General features: G+C 40.4%; 1 protein-coding gene across 1 annotated transcript in view; it reads left to right on the top strand.

Moving 5' to 3' along the window:
* Stx8 (syntaxin 8) overlaps positions 1 to 16,569 on the top strand; it is a 248,723-nt gene that overhangs the window by 178,529 nt on the left and 53,625 nt on the right. The gene's annotated exons all lie outside the window — the stretch shown is intronic.

Below are 16,569 nucleotides of genomic sequence, written 5' to 3' on the forward strand. Positions count from 1 at the left end.
TCAGCCTGTGAATTTGGGGTTTACACAATGGGGGAAAAAGATGATAGTTTTTAATCACTTTTTTTCCTTTCACAGATGAATTTAGTAATATAAGGTTCCTACTAATTACCAAAACCAGATGCCTTTCATAGCTTCTTGTTTTCATTTTACAAAAACCTTCAATGGAATGAGATTTGAAGTGGAATTATACCAAACTGACATTAAAGGGCAAGCCTGCTTGGTATGGCTATTAAATGTTGAGAATGTCTGTATATTGGGGACAATCACAGGCCTTTCCTAGTTACATGAATGAGAGAAGGTCACTGGAGGGAATGAAGCGGCTATCCCCTTTGATAGACTGAGAAAACAAGAGTAGCTGGCCCCAGCAGGTGTTCAGAGAATTCCCACACAGGTGCAGATTCCGAATGAATGATTGTTTATTCCATTTGGGCTTCTGTGACATAGTCATCTTTCATCTCCTCGTTACACTTTTACTGATGCCTTCAGTGATGCTGTGCTACAGGGGAGAATCCCAAGGTCTGTCAACCTGAGAGTCCCACCTTTAAGTTTTATAAAGTCCAGTTGGAGAGAGTAAGAAGCATCACACCACAGTGATATGCAATGGCTTTGTGTTTCTTAGTTCTTAAATGGCCAATTTAAGACTTGAATCATAGTAATAAGAGCAAGCAGTTTCCATGGAGCTTGCAAAGGATACATAATGCTTCTTTTGGTTCTTATATCAGCTCTGTGGGAAAGTTCGGTATGTCTTGTCTTCGTGGTGAAAAAAGCCAGGCACCATTCCTAGCTCTTAGAGAAGCCTTTTCTGAACATAGGCCATTAGACTATTTAGGAATCAGGAATGAGGGTACCCTTTTCTACTGTGTTTAATTAACTTCCTGTAAGTTTTCTTGCTTTGTGTTTGGAAGCACCTTAATTAATATTAATCATGGATGTGCAGAGAGAGGAATTCAAAACACTTCCATTATTCACCTGTGCAGTGGGTGCCAGATTTGTATTCAGAAGTACAGTGTCTGCCTCTGAGATTTATGAGATAGCTCCAGTCTCAGGAAACCAAAGTCTTGCCTATGATTTTCTGGCTTTGGTACTCATGAGCCTCACCTTGAATGCTTTTTAAGATGCAGACATCTGGGTCGCATACACAGAGAAATCAGTTTAGTGGGTCTTGGGACTTAGAGTCTGATTTTATGATCCTGAAATAGGTGATCCTTGGAAAATCTTATCTGAAAAGCTTTGCTCTCCTAGAAGAGAAAAGACAGTAGACAAATGTGGCTACAGAGATAGAGTGGCTGCACTAAGGGCCATTTGAACGATCCATCCAAAGTGCTTCAGGAATTCAAGGTCGAGAGAGTTCATTTCTAGTCACCATGATTGGAAAACATTTGAGTTAGTGCAGGGGAAAAAAATGGGTGGTAGTTTGAAATATTAAAGAATTTCAGGCTAAGAGAGTGGAATGAACAGAAGCACTAAGGCAGGGGAAAGCAACATGTCTTCAGAGGATTGGATCAGGTCACTCTTGAGCTTAGAAACATAGCCCCTATATCCCCCAGGGCCCTGAGGATAAAGTCAAGCTTCTCAGCAGTTTCCCTAGCTAAATAGGATCTAGTCCAAGACCAAATCTTTACTTTCCTCCTTTCTGCTCCCCCTCCTTTGACCGCACTGCACCTTTGACCCCAACACACAAATTTTCCTTCTCTTTTCCCCACGGACTATGATCTACCCATCTGGAGTAAGTTGCCACCCCGCTTCCTTTATCTTTGGGGCTTTGCACATATCCCTATCTCTCCCCAGAGTACCCACACTTTTCTAGTCCTTGTTTTGCTTTGCTGACATTTTAGTCCTCAGGATTCATTTTAGATTCACAGCCTCTAGAGGAGCTCACACATAGCCTCTGAGGATCTTGTGTAAATGCAGATTCTGTTTCAGTAGGTCTAGAGAGGGCCTGAGAGTCTGCATTTCTAAGTGACTCTCAGGAGACCCAGAGTGGATGCTACTGATTCCAGGATGACCCATTGAGTGGAAAGACTCTAGAACCACAGTGCCCTAATTGGGCTACACATCAGAACCACCTGGGAAGTTCAACATATACCAATATATGGGCTTCCCTCCCTATAAATTCTGATTTAATTGTTCTGCAGTGTAGCAAATTGGAATTTTCTAGTTTTCCAGGGGTTCTTATGTTCAAGTTGAACCACTGCACTAGAAATTCTTCCCTGACTCCCCAAGTCTAGGTTATGATGGACACCTATAGGGTCCATCCTGTCAGGCACAGACTTATGGATGCCTGTTTATATCCCTTACCAACCTCTTAGCCACCCAAAAACAGAGATTATGTCTCATTTGTTTATTTGTCCATTCATTCAAGAAAGGTTTATGGGGCATCAGTTGTGTGCTGTGCACTGCAAAGTGCTGAAGATGTGGACCAGACCTGGATACTAGACTCAGAGAACTTTCAGTATAGGAGGAAGAACCATCAGTAAGCACAGTGCCTGGCATCCCAGGCTTTATTTATTGAATAAGTGAAGGAAGAGACAAGAAGGGAAAATGGAAAGATAATAGGAATAGGAAGAAACAGTTGTCACCAAAGCACTTTAAACACTTGAGGTACCCTGTATCCTTGGATCTGTCTGGCTTAAAGCTAGAAAATAGGAATCAACCCACCCTAGATTATCAGATCAGATGATTAAGCATTTGGAAGAAAGGCCAACCACAGAAGGGAGAAATGCTGCTTTACATACATAACTTCAACTGAGAGTGAATTGACTGGAAACTTCATGGGAGTGGAATTCTGAAGGACCTCTTTAGCAGGACTGGTAAATGGAAAGTAGCTAGACAATGTGAGGTATCACTTGTCTCCAAAATATAGATGCCCTGGATATTCTCCTTCAGAATTCTGCTTTTTACATTCCCTTTTATAAGCTCACTTACTATTTTATATCCGTTTCCCCATAATATTTTAAGTTCTTTAATTGTATTCTCTCCAGCAGTGGGGATATTTAGGAACTTTAACCCTCATATTCAGGGAGAGGTTACCACATTGAATTATGATACCATACTTGAAAAATTAAGAGTCAAGGAGCTTGAAAACATCAGTAAATAAATAATAAAAGGAAGGAATAGTCCTGTAGATGATATGTGATTCCCAGTAAGAAAATCAAGACAGTCATACAGAAAGGAAGCAGAACTGAGATGGGAGAAAAGAGTGAGTGGTCCCCAGGATTCTGAGGATCTTGCTTGGGCCCCATCTGCTGTCCCAGTAGCTGGGGAAATTAGAATAAGTTATCACCTTCCCTTGAAATACTGATGAACTATTTTTTTCTTCTACCAGTTAACCAGGGTTTTATATTCTGGGAAACAGCCTTTACCCTTTAATTTTTATACTTCAAAGTTTCTTTTTTAAATGGATGTATATTCTCCTATAGAATACTCAAGTTGTTTTCTCATATGTGTTTGTAGGATTAACATGTTTCAAAAATCTATTTCCAATCCTCTCATTCATTGCCTAAGAGTTTTTCTGATATGTAAAGTTCTCAATTCTCTGTTGTTGGCAGTTAGGACTACTTAATTCCACTTTGTGTTAGGTACATTTTCAAGAGAACATTTCAAGTTGAAATAGGCATTTATTTAAATGTACTGGAATTCTTTTCTCCCTAACTTCTTTCTGGCTCTGTTCTTGTAAGAAAAAGAGTAGAAACAAATAAAAATGATACTGAAGTGGATAACTTTGATGAGTAATTATTAAATATCCCATTTTACCCTAATATCCCATTTTATCCCTGCCCCAGGTATATTTACCACCCCTATAAGTACCCAATTAAAATCTAAAGTGTTTATATTCCTAATTCCTGGCATGGCAATTTTGCACCTAAACCTTCTATGAAGTTGTATTTGATGACTGGGTCTCTAACATTCCTTTTGGCTATTTCCCTTCAGGAGAAAGGGTTTTCACCCTGGTTTGCATTCAGCATTTGTTTTTCTGCAAGGTGCTGAAGCCTCACACAGAACAAGTTCATAAGTCATTGTAGAAGGGGTTTGAAATGCTAATTCACAGCTGTTGACAGGTATGAATACCCATCAGCCTGGAATGTCACACCTATTCAAAGTAATTGCACATCCTTGAATATAATCTCTTTCAAAACCAGAAATGTGAAACCTGGTTGCTTCAAGCTAAGAAAGAGAAAACTTCCTTGAGATTCCCATAGCAATTTTATCTAAAATAAATAAATAAATTGCCATCCACCCCCAGAGTGTTCCTGTATAGCTGTAGATGTAGCTTTTAGGCCTTTACACCTATGTGTGTTTTATGTGCATGTGTGTATGTAAGAGACTAACCATCTTGGATATCTATTGTATTAATGTAACTAATATATATTTTTCAAAATCCTTGAGGCAGAGATCTAGCTCATTGACTACTATATTATGTTTTTACAGAAAGCTTATTGAAGGTTTTTTCCAATTATAAAAATAATTTACCATAGAAAATTGGTAAAAATAGAGAACAATGAACAGAAATCCACCTTCTACAAATAAGGGATATTAACATTTTAAGTATATCTTTCCAGTCTTTTTTCTACACATACATATAACTATATGAATTGTCTTTTTCTTTTTTGCTATTTTGGGATCCTGTCTTAACGTTTATGAGAGTTGATTTTCTCATTTCCTGGAGTCTGAAAAATATCTCTATCTTTACGTTTTTTCAAACAAAGTAACTGTATAACTTTTTGAAATTGTTTCTGTATTTTATCCATTTACATGACCTCCTGCTTGAAGCAAGAGTAAACTTTTCTAGTATTTAGTACAAGATACATTTTAATTTGAAAGTTGGGAAGTATAGTACACTCTTCCATGTTCCATGCTGATGTTCATTTAGGTGGAGAAATACCCACCTTTAGGAAGTCAGTCTTCTGTACCATGGGTTTTCATATCCACGGATTTGACCAACCATGAATTGAAAATATTTGAAAAACAAATTTCATCTGTACTGAACATGTACAAACTTTTTCCCCTTGTCAACAATACAGTATAATAACTATTTACACAGCATTTCCTTCATATTTGGTATAAGTAATCTATAGATGTAATACTCTAAAATATATGGGAGGCTAGGGATATAAGCTCAACCCCAGGGTTTGATTCTCAGCACCATAAAAATAAAGTAGATGGGAGAATCTGCACAGGCCTATGCAAATACTCTGCCATTTTGTATAAAGGACTTGATCATCCACTGATTTTAGGATTGGGGGAAGGTGGCACCTCCCTGGAATGAGTCCCCCACGGATACCAAGGGATGACTGTGCTGCATCTCATTCTTCTACCTTGGGTGTGGCCACTGAAAGCCTTTATAGGCATGATGCATTTTCCTAAAGGTAGCCAAAAAATACCATCGCTTTCCTTGGCAAGTATGTCTTGGGTACTCAGTGTTGTGCTGGATGAGGGAGGATACAACAGAAGTCATTGCCATCATGGAGCTTATGTTGCAGTGAGGGAGAGAGGAGAAATGTTAAACGGATGCACAAAAATATAATCCTTACCAGTCATGATACAGTCTAGATAGCCAGAAAACCCTCTGGATCTCAAGGCTCTGAAAAACAACCAGTTCTGCATTACGGATTTTATTAACGTTATTAAGATCGCCACTAGAGAGTGATTTGGATAACGTAAGAGCATTAAGGAATTATGACAGATGAAAGAAATACAATACCATTGGCTCCATTTGAATGCATCATAAAATAGTCTCTAGTTACTCAGAAACCTTGGATAAGTGAAATGTCAGGGAAGATCCAGATCTCTAGAAGAAGAAAGCTGCTATTTTTACTGCTTCCTTTTGTAAGCCCTGTCTTCCTTACTTGGTGGATGATGTTGGCTAAGTTAACCAAAGGCAGCACATTGGTTCATGATTTGTAAACTCTGTCCTCATTGTTCATGTGTTTGGGGTGAGGGAAAATGGATGAGCTCTCTGCTTCTTAGTCATCCCCCCTGACTCCAACTCAGCCCTCATTCCACTTTGCCCAGTTCCCATTATGGAGCAGAAAAGACTGCTTAAGGACTGGTTTATTTACCTAATAAACTGGCTCTTGTATTGCCTGGGAAATGCTAAAATTTTTTAGCCAAGAAATCCTAGTAACAAGCAAACAGAGGTCCAGCAGTCAGGTCTGAAGAAACAAGAAAATGAAGGTCAGCTAATATCGCCATTATTCTCCTTCCTGGTGGCCATGACAGCACTGGGGTTTATTTGAAGATCCCAGACTTCGAATCATTGCTTGCATTGTTAGCTGCCCAAGTATTTTAGGCTGTGCCAACAGTTTCAGATATTAATGTATTCTAGAGATCAGTGAATGAAGAATTCCTCTGCACTTTTTTCCTTTTTAATTTTTTTTTTTTTTTCCTTTCCATACACTTTGTTTGCAGTGTCTTTGTCTGCCAGACGTTGCTGGGCATTTCTAATGAGAAAGCAAAGAATTGTAGAAGGAAAAAGGCAAAGAGGGGGAGGGAGAGAGAGAACAGGCAAGGAAAAACAGGGCGTGTTTAGCACTTTAACAGTAAGGTGACATTTTTACAAGCTAGTCAGGTGCACAGGACTCATTGGGGAAAGCAGCATTGGCGATGCAAATTCAGAGCGGAAAGCGCATTTTGGGGGATGTCTTAACTCATTGATTAGCTGCTCTGCAACAAAAATGCACTTTTATTTCTGAACATCATTTTCCCCGCAGGACACCCGGCCGGTGCTGCTTTCGTATTCATTCCAGCTTCATTATTGCAGCCACCTCGCAACCCACCCTGGGCAGCTGCTAAAAGGGGGAAAAATTAAAGCAATTCATACTCCTGGTGACTTTCTGCTGCAGAATAATTGGTTTCTGTTTGCAAAGAACATTATCACAGCAAAGCCCAGAAAACAGAAAGGCCTGTCTGAGAGAGGGTTTCTGGGGCTAGGGTAGAAGACAGCTGCAGGGGGAGGGCGGGGAAGGGATGTGAAAAATCACATCTCCGAAAAGGCAATTAGCTAATAATTAATTTTTAATATCATTCCATCTAGGATTTGTCCTTATGTGATATATGTACAGGCGCTGGTTTCTTAGCATGTCCTTTGATACCCCCTGGAAATGTTAATGAGACTAAACCAGTTAAAGAGCTCTTTAGACAGCGCAGCGCTTTGGGGAAGGCCGGAATGAAATGCAGACCCTCTGAGGGCTTCTTCTACACACAAGAAGTCCCTTTGTTTCCTGTTTTATAAACCAGAGGCATGTCTAAAATTGCAGGGAAAGTGAGAGGGGGCTGAGGAGTTGGCGCCGGGGGCCTGGCTTTCTATATTTAAAAAGAGGAAAAATTGTTCGCTAGTTATTCGTGCCTGGATTTGATAGGCAGTCCAGGGTGTTTTTGAAGTTCTGAAGGAAGGTTCTCTGAAGATGTAAGCGGGATCTGTCTTTCACTTAGACTTAATTAAGAAACTTGCTGGCTTTGTCTGTAGGGGGCCCATTACGCGCAAGCTGCAGCCCCCTCTGAATAGGGGCTCAGCCTGGAAAGTGTATACAAGGCAGACCGCCTTTGTGTCGTGTTGCCAAACTGGAGGCAGGAGCAAGTGCGAGCGGGGCTCTGCCAGAGGCCAGCCCTTGTTGTTCATACATGTGAACCCGCGTCCCAAACAGATCGCTACAGCAAGTGCGGGGACATTCCTGAGGGACCTAGAACTAATGAACCTTTTATAAAATGAAGATAGCAAACAAAAGAGGGGGTGGGGCTAGAAGAGAGTTTGTCTTGTTCTCCAGAGTCCTGTTCTTAAATCCTAATGATGGGCCACAGGGCTAACACGGAGGTAAACAGCATCCCGATTAGCGCTTTGTATGCAAACCAGCGGTGGCTAGAGCCTGGCTCAGGGCACAGCCTCACCCCAACTTGATCCCATCCAGCCCAGGGCGCAATTTTGCTGTGGTCACTGTTCTTGTAACCCTGAGAATAATTTCCCCCTGGTGGGCCACTGTGGCCTACCCTATTTAGAACAAAGTTGCTGAATGCTGGAGAATAAAGAACAGTTGGAAGGCTGTGAGCAGTGGTTAATCAGCTAATTCGCATTTCAAAAGGCACTAATAAGAGGTGATAAATTCAAATAAAGCCCTGGGTATGAGTACTTTACTCACTCTGGAAAGCCAATCTGGTGAGGCGCTCCCTTCAGTTTCTCTCCCCTGCCCATCTCTGCTTTTCCCTTTGAAGCTGTTGGGACCTCCCAGGGTATCCACACCTCTGCCTTTCCCCTCCTCCAAGCAGGGTCCTGCAGACCTTCCTCTCAGGGTCTATGGCTCCCAGTAACCCCAGTGCTGGTCCTTGTTTGCCAGGACGCTCTGAGTCCTCTCGCTCCCCTCCACCTTAATGCCATTATATGATCCAACCTTTTCCCTCCCAAAAAATAACAACTGCCTCCTTGTCTCATCTCTGTCTCTCTTGTTCTGTGACAAGTGGTAGCCCTTGGCCAGCCCTGCCCTGTTGCCATTTCCTTGACTATGCCGAACCCCGTGTCTTACTTTGGCATTAAGTACCCTGCCCCGTGTGTCACAGTTAGATCCCAACTTTGCGACTGCCTTAGTGGTCTGTTGAGACTCCCCACTCCACCCTGCAGCTTTTCTACCCTGCTCACATGTGCATGCTGTTCAGATAATATTAGGTGGGCTGCACCACGGGCTTTTGGTATGCTCCTCATAGTCAGGTCTTTCTGTGCTTACAGATTAATGGCTCTGTCCTGGGCCTAGTGTCCCTTACCCAGTGACTAGAAAATCACCCAGTCAGCTAAGTGGCACTGTAAAAATAGCTTTGTAATACCAAAGATCCTGTGATTTTTTTTCAGCCAGGGGTTTAGTTCAAGTATGGACACTGCGCTTGTTTGAACTCTTCTCACCTCTTCCCTCAATCCTTGGCAAAATGTAGAATATTATTGCCATTGTTAGAACATGCCTATAAAAAGAAGAGAAAGTAACTTCCTGGAGCATCCTTGATTCAGATACCAGAGGCAACATCACCATGTTCAGCACCTCTAGTTGCTTTTGCTTTTGTTTCCATGTGACCATTGCACAGGTCTGTCCTATCTGGTCCTGGGTTTTTTGAATCCCATGGTACCTTAAGCCCATTTCTGGAAATCCATTAGGAACTGAGCCACCATCTTAATTACATACCCTGAGGGAATGACATTTCATATTCTGGCCATGAGTGATGTGGAATTTCCCTGAACTCCAGCCCTGACAATTTGATGACATTTAGGGATATCCTTACAAGCCCTAAGATAACCAATGACCCTGAACAATGTAACTGGGAACTGGCTAACCTCAAGTTTTGTCACCCATGATTAAGGCTCTCTGCTTAGCACACCCAGTGGTTATTAGGAGTATCTTTATTTGAATACTGTTCAGATCATGAATTATTCTTGAAGATTCCTATTTTCAGAGGACGTGTAGACCAGATGACCTGTCTGTGTTGGACTACATAACATTCTTGTTCCATCCCAAGGGCCCTTGGTCCAATAAACTCTGCCTCAGGACACGGGACCCATTTGCTATTCAGCTGTATGTCAGGAAAAAAAAAAAAAAAAAAAACTCTTAGCTATAAGCAGCACAACCATCTCTGACCATGTAATGTGAAAGAAATATATTGAAAAAATATCGAATAGTTTAAAAAATAAATCACTGAGAAGGCTGGATGATCAGGCTCAAAAATGAGGAGGAATCAAAGATGAGTAGAACCATAACCATAACCCTTCACAGAACCGTCTAGTGGAAGATCTCATTGTCACAACTGCTGGATGTGCACACACCACTGGGTAGTACTGGATACAAGAGGCTATAGGTGGGAAACCACAACTGGTGTCCCTGGAGAATGAATTCTGCTGCCAGAATTCTCTCTTCTAAGCATCACACGTTCCAGAGTCGTATCCCCTGATGGGCTGTGCACTTGCCTGCAGGCAAGCAGTAGATGCCAACATTTTTGTCCTACCTAGACCTCTATAGAAAAATACTCTTCAAATGCAAGAAATGGGTTCAGATACTGGACAAGTGAAAAACTAATGTGTGTCCGCTTCAGACTTCTTTCTCCACTGGGAGTTATTTGTCAAGGATGGACATCTTCTTCCTAGGCTTTTCTCATTAAACCATCCAGAACCAGCTACATAATTTTTAGGGCCCAGTGCAAAGTGAAAATACAGGTTTCCTTATTCAGAAATTATTAAGACTATCAAGAGTTGGGCACAGTAGCACACACCTTAATCCCAGTGACTTGGGAGGCTGAGGTAGAAGGATTGCAATTTTGATGCAGCCTCATCCACTTAGTGAGGCCCTAAGCAACTCAGTGAAACAGACATTATTACCTCATGTACATATATGAGTGCATGACTGATGTGATCTGTAATATGTATAATCAGAAAAATGAGAGATTATACTCCATTTATATATGAGCTATCAAAATATATAAATGCATTCTAGTGTCATGTACAACAAATTAGAACAAATAATCAATTAAAAAATTTTTTTAAAATTTTTAAAATGGCTGGAGAAATGGCCAGTAGTTAAGTGCCCCTGGATTCAATCACCAGTACCAAAACCAAAAAACAAACAAAAACCCACTAGCAAGAGCAACAGCACAGCATTTAACCAAACATAGGACTCTGAATGACTATAGAGGTCAATACCTGTGAAGCTGGCCTTGACTTTAGATCCTTCTTAATGCCCATAAAAATGGGCTAGTATGGGGCTGGAGTTGTGACTCAGTGGTAGAACACTTGCCTGGCATGTGTGAGGCCCTGGGTTCCATACTTGGCATCACACATAAATAAATTAAAGACCCATTGACAACTAAAAAAAAAATTTTTTTTAATGGTCTAGTGTATCAGTGCTATTTCATCATGTATCCTATTTATGACTTGAGGTGTGATTACATTTATCCCTATGCTAAGTTAGAGCAATTGAGGCTAAGTACAGTAGTCCTGTGATTCTAACCCAACTCTCCTGACTCTTTAAGTCCCCCTTTCTTTGCACACATCACACTGTGCACCAGTAGTCTACAGAATGGAGAGCTGTGGTATCCCCTGGAATGTGCATGATGTTCTCTGGGTATCCTCCTTCAGAGTTGTTAGTGATGTATAAGATAGACCACTCCCTCAACTGACTTTGCTTTTCACTTTCAAGAACTGTACTACGGGAAGGAAGGAGAGCAGTGGTCATCAGGTGGTAGCCAGACCCCGGCCACACTCTAGTCTTCCATAAAAACAAACAAAACACAGACTTCCTTTTACAAACAACTGTATGTAATGCTTTTCTGTGACCTAGAGCAAGTCATTGACTCAGCTGCCTAGTATTTCAGTTTTCTCATTGATTAAAATCTTTGGCCACAATATAAGATCACAATATAGGGCATACCTCTCTGTTCTACGTACCCTATACCCCGCAGGTACCACTTCATTCCTGGGATTAGAGCTCACCTCTAGGGCCTATTATGCATTCCCATTCTGTCAGTTCCCTTTCTGCCTCCTGCTTTGGTCCCAAGTGTCCTCCTGATGTCAAGCACCATGCCTATAGTATATGCTGACTCCTACCTCCCACCCATTCCATCAGCAACCATGAATCCCTTCATAATTTAAGTCCAATGCATCCTGGAGGAAGGCAACCACTGCTTCCTTTCTTCCTTCTGCTCCAGTGCTGTAATACTTGTCCTTTTCTTCTCGGCTTCCCCGAGAGCCCACCACAGTGCCTTACCCAGGTGCTCAGTAGTCCCACCATTGTCATTAACTGCCTTCTCCAGTGTCTTTCTCTGTCCTTTCCCCTGCACCCTTTCTCACTTCCTTTCCCTGACCTTCACTGGGCACAATATGAGATTAAGGTATATTTTAAGAGTATTTGTGATGTTTGTAAAATACAGGGTTATTTGATGTGTTTTTAATTTAAAAATCATAGCTCTTGAACAAAGTGTAGCTCTTTTTAAAAAGCTATAATGAATTTAGTTGTTCTTTATTGCCGTGTAGTCTTTAATTGATTTTTTCCCCTTCTAAGATCCCCCCTGCCCACCGCCCTTATTTTAGACCCAGGAAAGGAGACATTTCCAAGGGTTATTAGTTCATTAGCTGTTAGAAGGAATAATTGATCTGTCAACTCAAAGGATTTATAAGGATTTGGCTCACAGAATTCATGAAAGCAGTGGCATATGTTTAAGTTCTGCTTCAAAAGAAAACATTTCAGAAGAGGCTTCCCTTTACTTTTTGCAAGATAAAAATTAGCATCCTTTTAGTGATGAAAGGCCCCTAATTTTTAAGGTCTTCTAGGAGCTATAGCCACAGTATTTGCACCTCCACCTGTAATAATTGGCTACATATTTCAAACACGAGGAGAATGCATCATAAATATTATAAGGTTTTTGGTTTCTTCCAGGTTTTTCCCCCCTTGTAAAAGGAATGGAACACAACTAACATTTCTTCAAACTCAAATGAGGTTTTTCTTTTTTCTTTTTTCTTTTTTCTTAAAGCAAATGTACCCAAATTGGTTTTGGTTCACAAAGGAAAGACTGACTGCAGAGCTAACAGACCCATCATTAGCCATCCCTGCCCTCTCAAATGGCCTGTCCATTGCATTGCTCACAATATAGGACTAAGGCCGTAAACAAGGGATCCAAGAGAACTCTGGACAAGAAGCATACAATGGAGTGGGATAAATTTCTTTAGCATAAATAGCAGTCTCCAAGGGTGACTGGTGTGAATGGATCCCTGCTGTGAGGGTCTCTGTGCCCACAGAGGAGATCTGTGGCTTTAAGAGCTCTGGTCCCACCCCCTGGGCTGTGGAAGTGCTCAGTCTCCCCTGCTGGGCTTGGTCCTCAGGCCCCCTGTGGGCCTCCTCTTTCCTTTCAAGCTGTGAGTCCTAAGGAACTCAGTGACAGCTCCTCTTTCATTCTGCTGTGCAAATCCTTGAGCTGTTCCTAGTGCTTTCAAAAGGGAAATATAAGACATTTTACTTATTCTGTCCAGCAGGACCATGGAAGTCTGGTAAGACCCAGGGTTATTCCAGCAGGAAGCCTGGGAGAGATCTTCCTCTTTGTAATGACTTGAGGTAAATTCCTTGAGATGACCAGAAGCCACAGCTTATACTTCGCACATCCTTTCCATCATGCTCCGTGGGATGCCATCTGATTATTGTTCTGCCTAGGACATGTGTACCTCTGCTGGTCCATGTCAGGAAACCCAAAAACAGAAACTATACTAAGAGAAAAAAGTATATCTAATAGTACATGTCAAAGGTTAGTTTCTTAGAAGTCATAAGCCAAAAAGTTCAGGTTCTAAAGTAGAAATTACTTTTAAAAAGATCTTTCAAAAGAGTTAGGTAACACATGTACACAGTTTAAAAAGAAAAGGTCAACCAATCTGCTGCCCTTTCATTCCTTATCCCATCCTCGTCCCCACAGGCAATCACTTTGGTTCATTTTTAAGCTTTCTTTCTTCTAGTGATAATTTGCATATTACTAAATGATGTACAGTTGTATTGAAGATACCAAAATCTGAAGGTGCTCAATTCCCTTCTATACAATGACACAGTGTTTGCCCATGACCTCCTGTATACTTTAAATCATCTCTAGGTTACTTAGATAGTATAATATAATTTAAATTATAGTTGAACATTGTTATCATGTATTGTTTAGGGAATACTGATAAGGAAAAAGTCTGTGTGTTCAGTATAATGCAGTGCCCCTACCCCAAGTGCTTTCAATTCTTAGTTGAATCTTCAGGTGCAGAACCCTTGGATGTAGAGGTCTGACTGTTCGCATACACATTATTTTTGATTCCTCAACTTTAGACTTTAAATGTTAATTTCCTGCTATGATATATAGATAGGATTTCACTCATACTTTATGCATACCTCTTCTCCTATTCCTCTGTGTGTGATACTGTAACTTTAAGTAATAAACTTATTTCCTCTTCCATTTATTACAGACAGCATCTTGTCTTCCCTTTCTTCTTCTCTCCTACTGACTTTTAGTAATGCTTGCCTTCCATTTTAACTACAATTAAGATTTCTATACTGTAATTTTTAAGTTGATTCTAGAACTTGAAGGCCAAAAGTCATAATCCTGTGTTAATCAAAGGCAAATACATCTATTCTATTTTCTTATGTCATTGGTCCCATTTTAATTTGCTAAAGGTTTTTTTAAAGATACATTTTTGTTTTTATAATTTTTGATTTTTTTTCTCATTGGTAGAAAGAAACATGGGCCTTTTTACTGCACCCCTCTTCTCACTTCTAACTCATTCTATGATTTAAAAGCCCATCTTTTCTTCTAGAAGCCACTGATTTCTAATTTGCTTATTCTGAGTTGATGCCTATGTATATCAAAAAGCTGTATACTGACTTTTATATTTTCTAGAGTTTACAATTGTCTTTGTTTTGAAGTTTTCTGAACTGAACTTCCCCCTTTTTTTCCCATGGAGTCCAAATCTTCAAGCCCTCAGGCTTCTTGCTCCAATCTGGATGGGATTTTGATTGTAAATACTATTCTCTGCTAAATCAAGTGGTATTATGTTTGCTATCCTGTATAACTTTGATTTTCTAGGTATTGATTATTCCATTTTACCTTTGGTTTCAGTGCACTTAAGTTTTCCAGATAATAGCTCAAGGTGTTTATTCATTCATTCATTCATTCATTCATTCATTCATTCATTCAATTCTTGGATTGCTAGTTTGTTGTTGACTTTGGTTTTTGATTATCCTAGAGAGCTCCCTTCTAGAACCTTCTGCTCCAATATGAAATCCATCCCCATCTTAGACTTTTAGAGCTATTTATGTGCTTATTCTCTTTCTCTGATCTCATGTCTTCTATTTTTATTTTAACCTTTATTTGTTAAACTGTATTCTCAACAATCTGAAAAATGGGACAAGAGTGGTATGCCTTATGAATATATGATTCTTAATTATGAATCATTTACCTTCAGAATTTTCTTTAATGTCTAATAATATACAGTGTTGCTTATGAGAGTCTGATGCTAGTCTGATTTATGACTTGTTTTTATTTTGTTGTCATGTTGTTTGTTTTTTACTCCAGAAGCTTTTAGAGTCTTTGTTTTATTGTTGATGTTCCTAAATGTCAGGACAGTGTGTCTCTTAATTTCTAAGAGCACTTTCTTGCTTTCTTTCTTTTTTATTTTTTGGTGCTGGGGATTGAACCCAGGGAGCATGGGCACTACCATGAACTTACCCTCCCAGCTACCAAAATTTTGTCTTATTCTTGTTCATTCCTTTTCCATTGAATCTGTCCTTGTTTTTATGGGTGCAATATTTTCCCCACATTTCTTCAAGGATACTAACTAGATATTTTTGTCATGTTATGTTTTATTTTCAAGACCTTCTCTTCTATTACTAAAATTAAAATTTCTGTATCCTCTAGAGTCTGTTTTTGAATTTGTGCTTTCAGTGTCATGCTATACAGTCTTTGCTGAAGTACTATATGAATCTTGGAGTGATTTCATATGTAAGACTCTGGAAATAGAAAGGCTGATAGGAAGGTGTACAAATGGACCAGTCTTCTGACTGATGGGCCTCACATCCCCTGCTGGGGAATGCACCTCACCCCTGCTCGTTCACTTAGGACTCTGTTCTAGGACAGCAGCACCTGCCTACCCTTGCAGCTCTGGTGACAGTTTGCTCAGTTTGGAGAGAGCAGACCAACTGTTTGTGAAGAGAGGCCTAGAGTTTCATCACTGGGTAACTGGGAGGGTCTGTATGACAGTCTTCCGTGAGTCCCGACTTGAGCCTTATTTTCCACTCTTGCATGCTTTTTGCATCTGGAACCTCTCAGGAATTGTGCTTGACAGGTTGGTGTCCCCTTTGGTTCTGGCCCCTCCTTGTGTGTTTTCTAAGCCACAACTTCCTCATCAGTTTTAGGAAGAAGCCTTTACTCATTTGCCTCTTGTCTTCCAGAAATTTGTGGAGCTCTTTCACTGATGATTTCTCCTCAGTTCTTTTCATTGTTACAGAGCTATAGCCCTTTCATTCCTCTCTTCCAATTTACCTCCTCTTAAATCATAGCTTTTCCACAGTAAATCTGATCAATGTCTGTTATTCCTATTGATCTACCCAAATATCTCTACAGTTATCTTAGTCTGCTTCCTTAGTGCTTCCCATTGGGGGAAAAACAGCTGTTTTCTCCTATTGTATTTTCATCACTCTATATTTCCCTTTTGACTGATGTGTGCATCAGTTCCTTTGTGGATACCAACTGGGAGCGCTCCATTTAACTCAATTCTGATACTATCTACCTAGAGTTAGAAGAACCCTCAGGTTAAGGGTTCAGTTGCACAAGACTGCCCCCACTTCAGATGCTGTTATGACCTAGATGTTTGTGTTCCTTCAAAATTCATGTTGAAACCTAATCCCCATTTTGGTAGTTTTAAGAGGTGGGTCTTTAGGAGGTTATTATAATGGTCATGGAGGTTCCTGGCACCTTATATGAAGCAGAGAAGTTAGCCCTTACCAGGCACCATATCTGGACTTCCCAAGCTCCAAAACCATAAGAAATTACCCAGTCGAAGGTATTTTGTTACAGCAACCTGAACAGACAAAT

Source organism: Sciurus carolinensis, chromosome 3 (genome assembly GCF_902686445.1).
Source record: "Sciurus carolinensis chromosome 3, mSciCar1.2, whole genome shotgun sequence".
Taxonomy (NCBI): domain Eukaryota; kingdom Metazoa; phylum Chordata; class Mammalia; order Rodentia; family Sciuridae; genus Sciurus; species Sciurus carolinensis.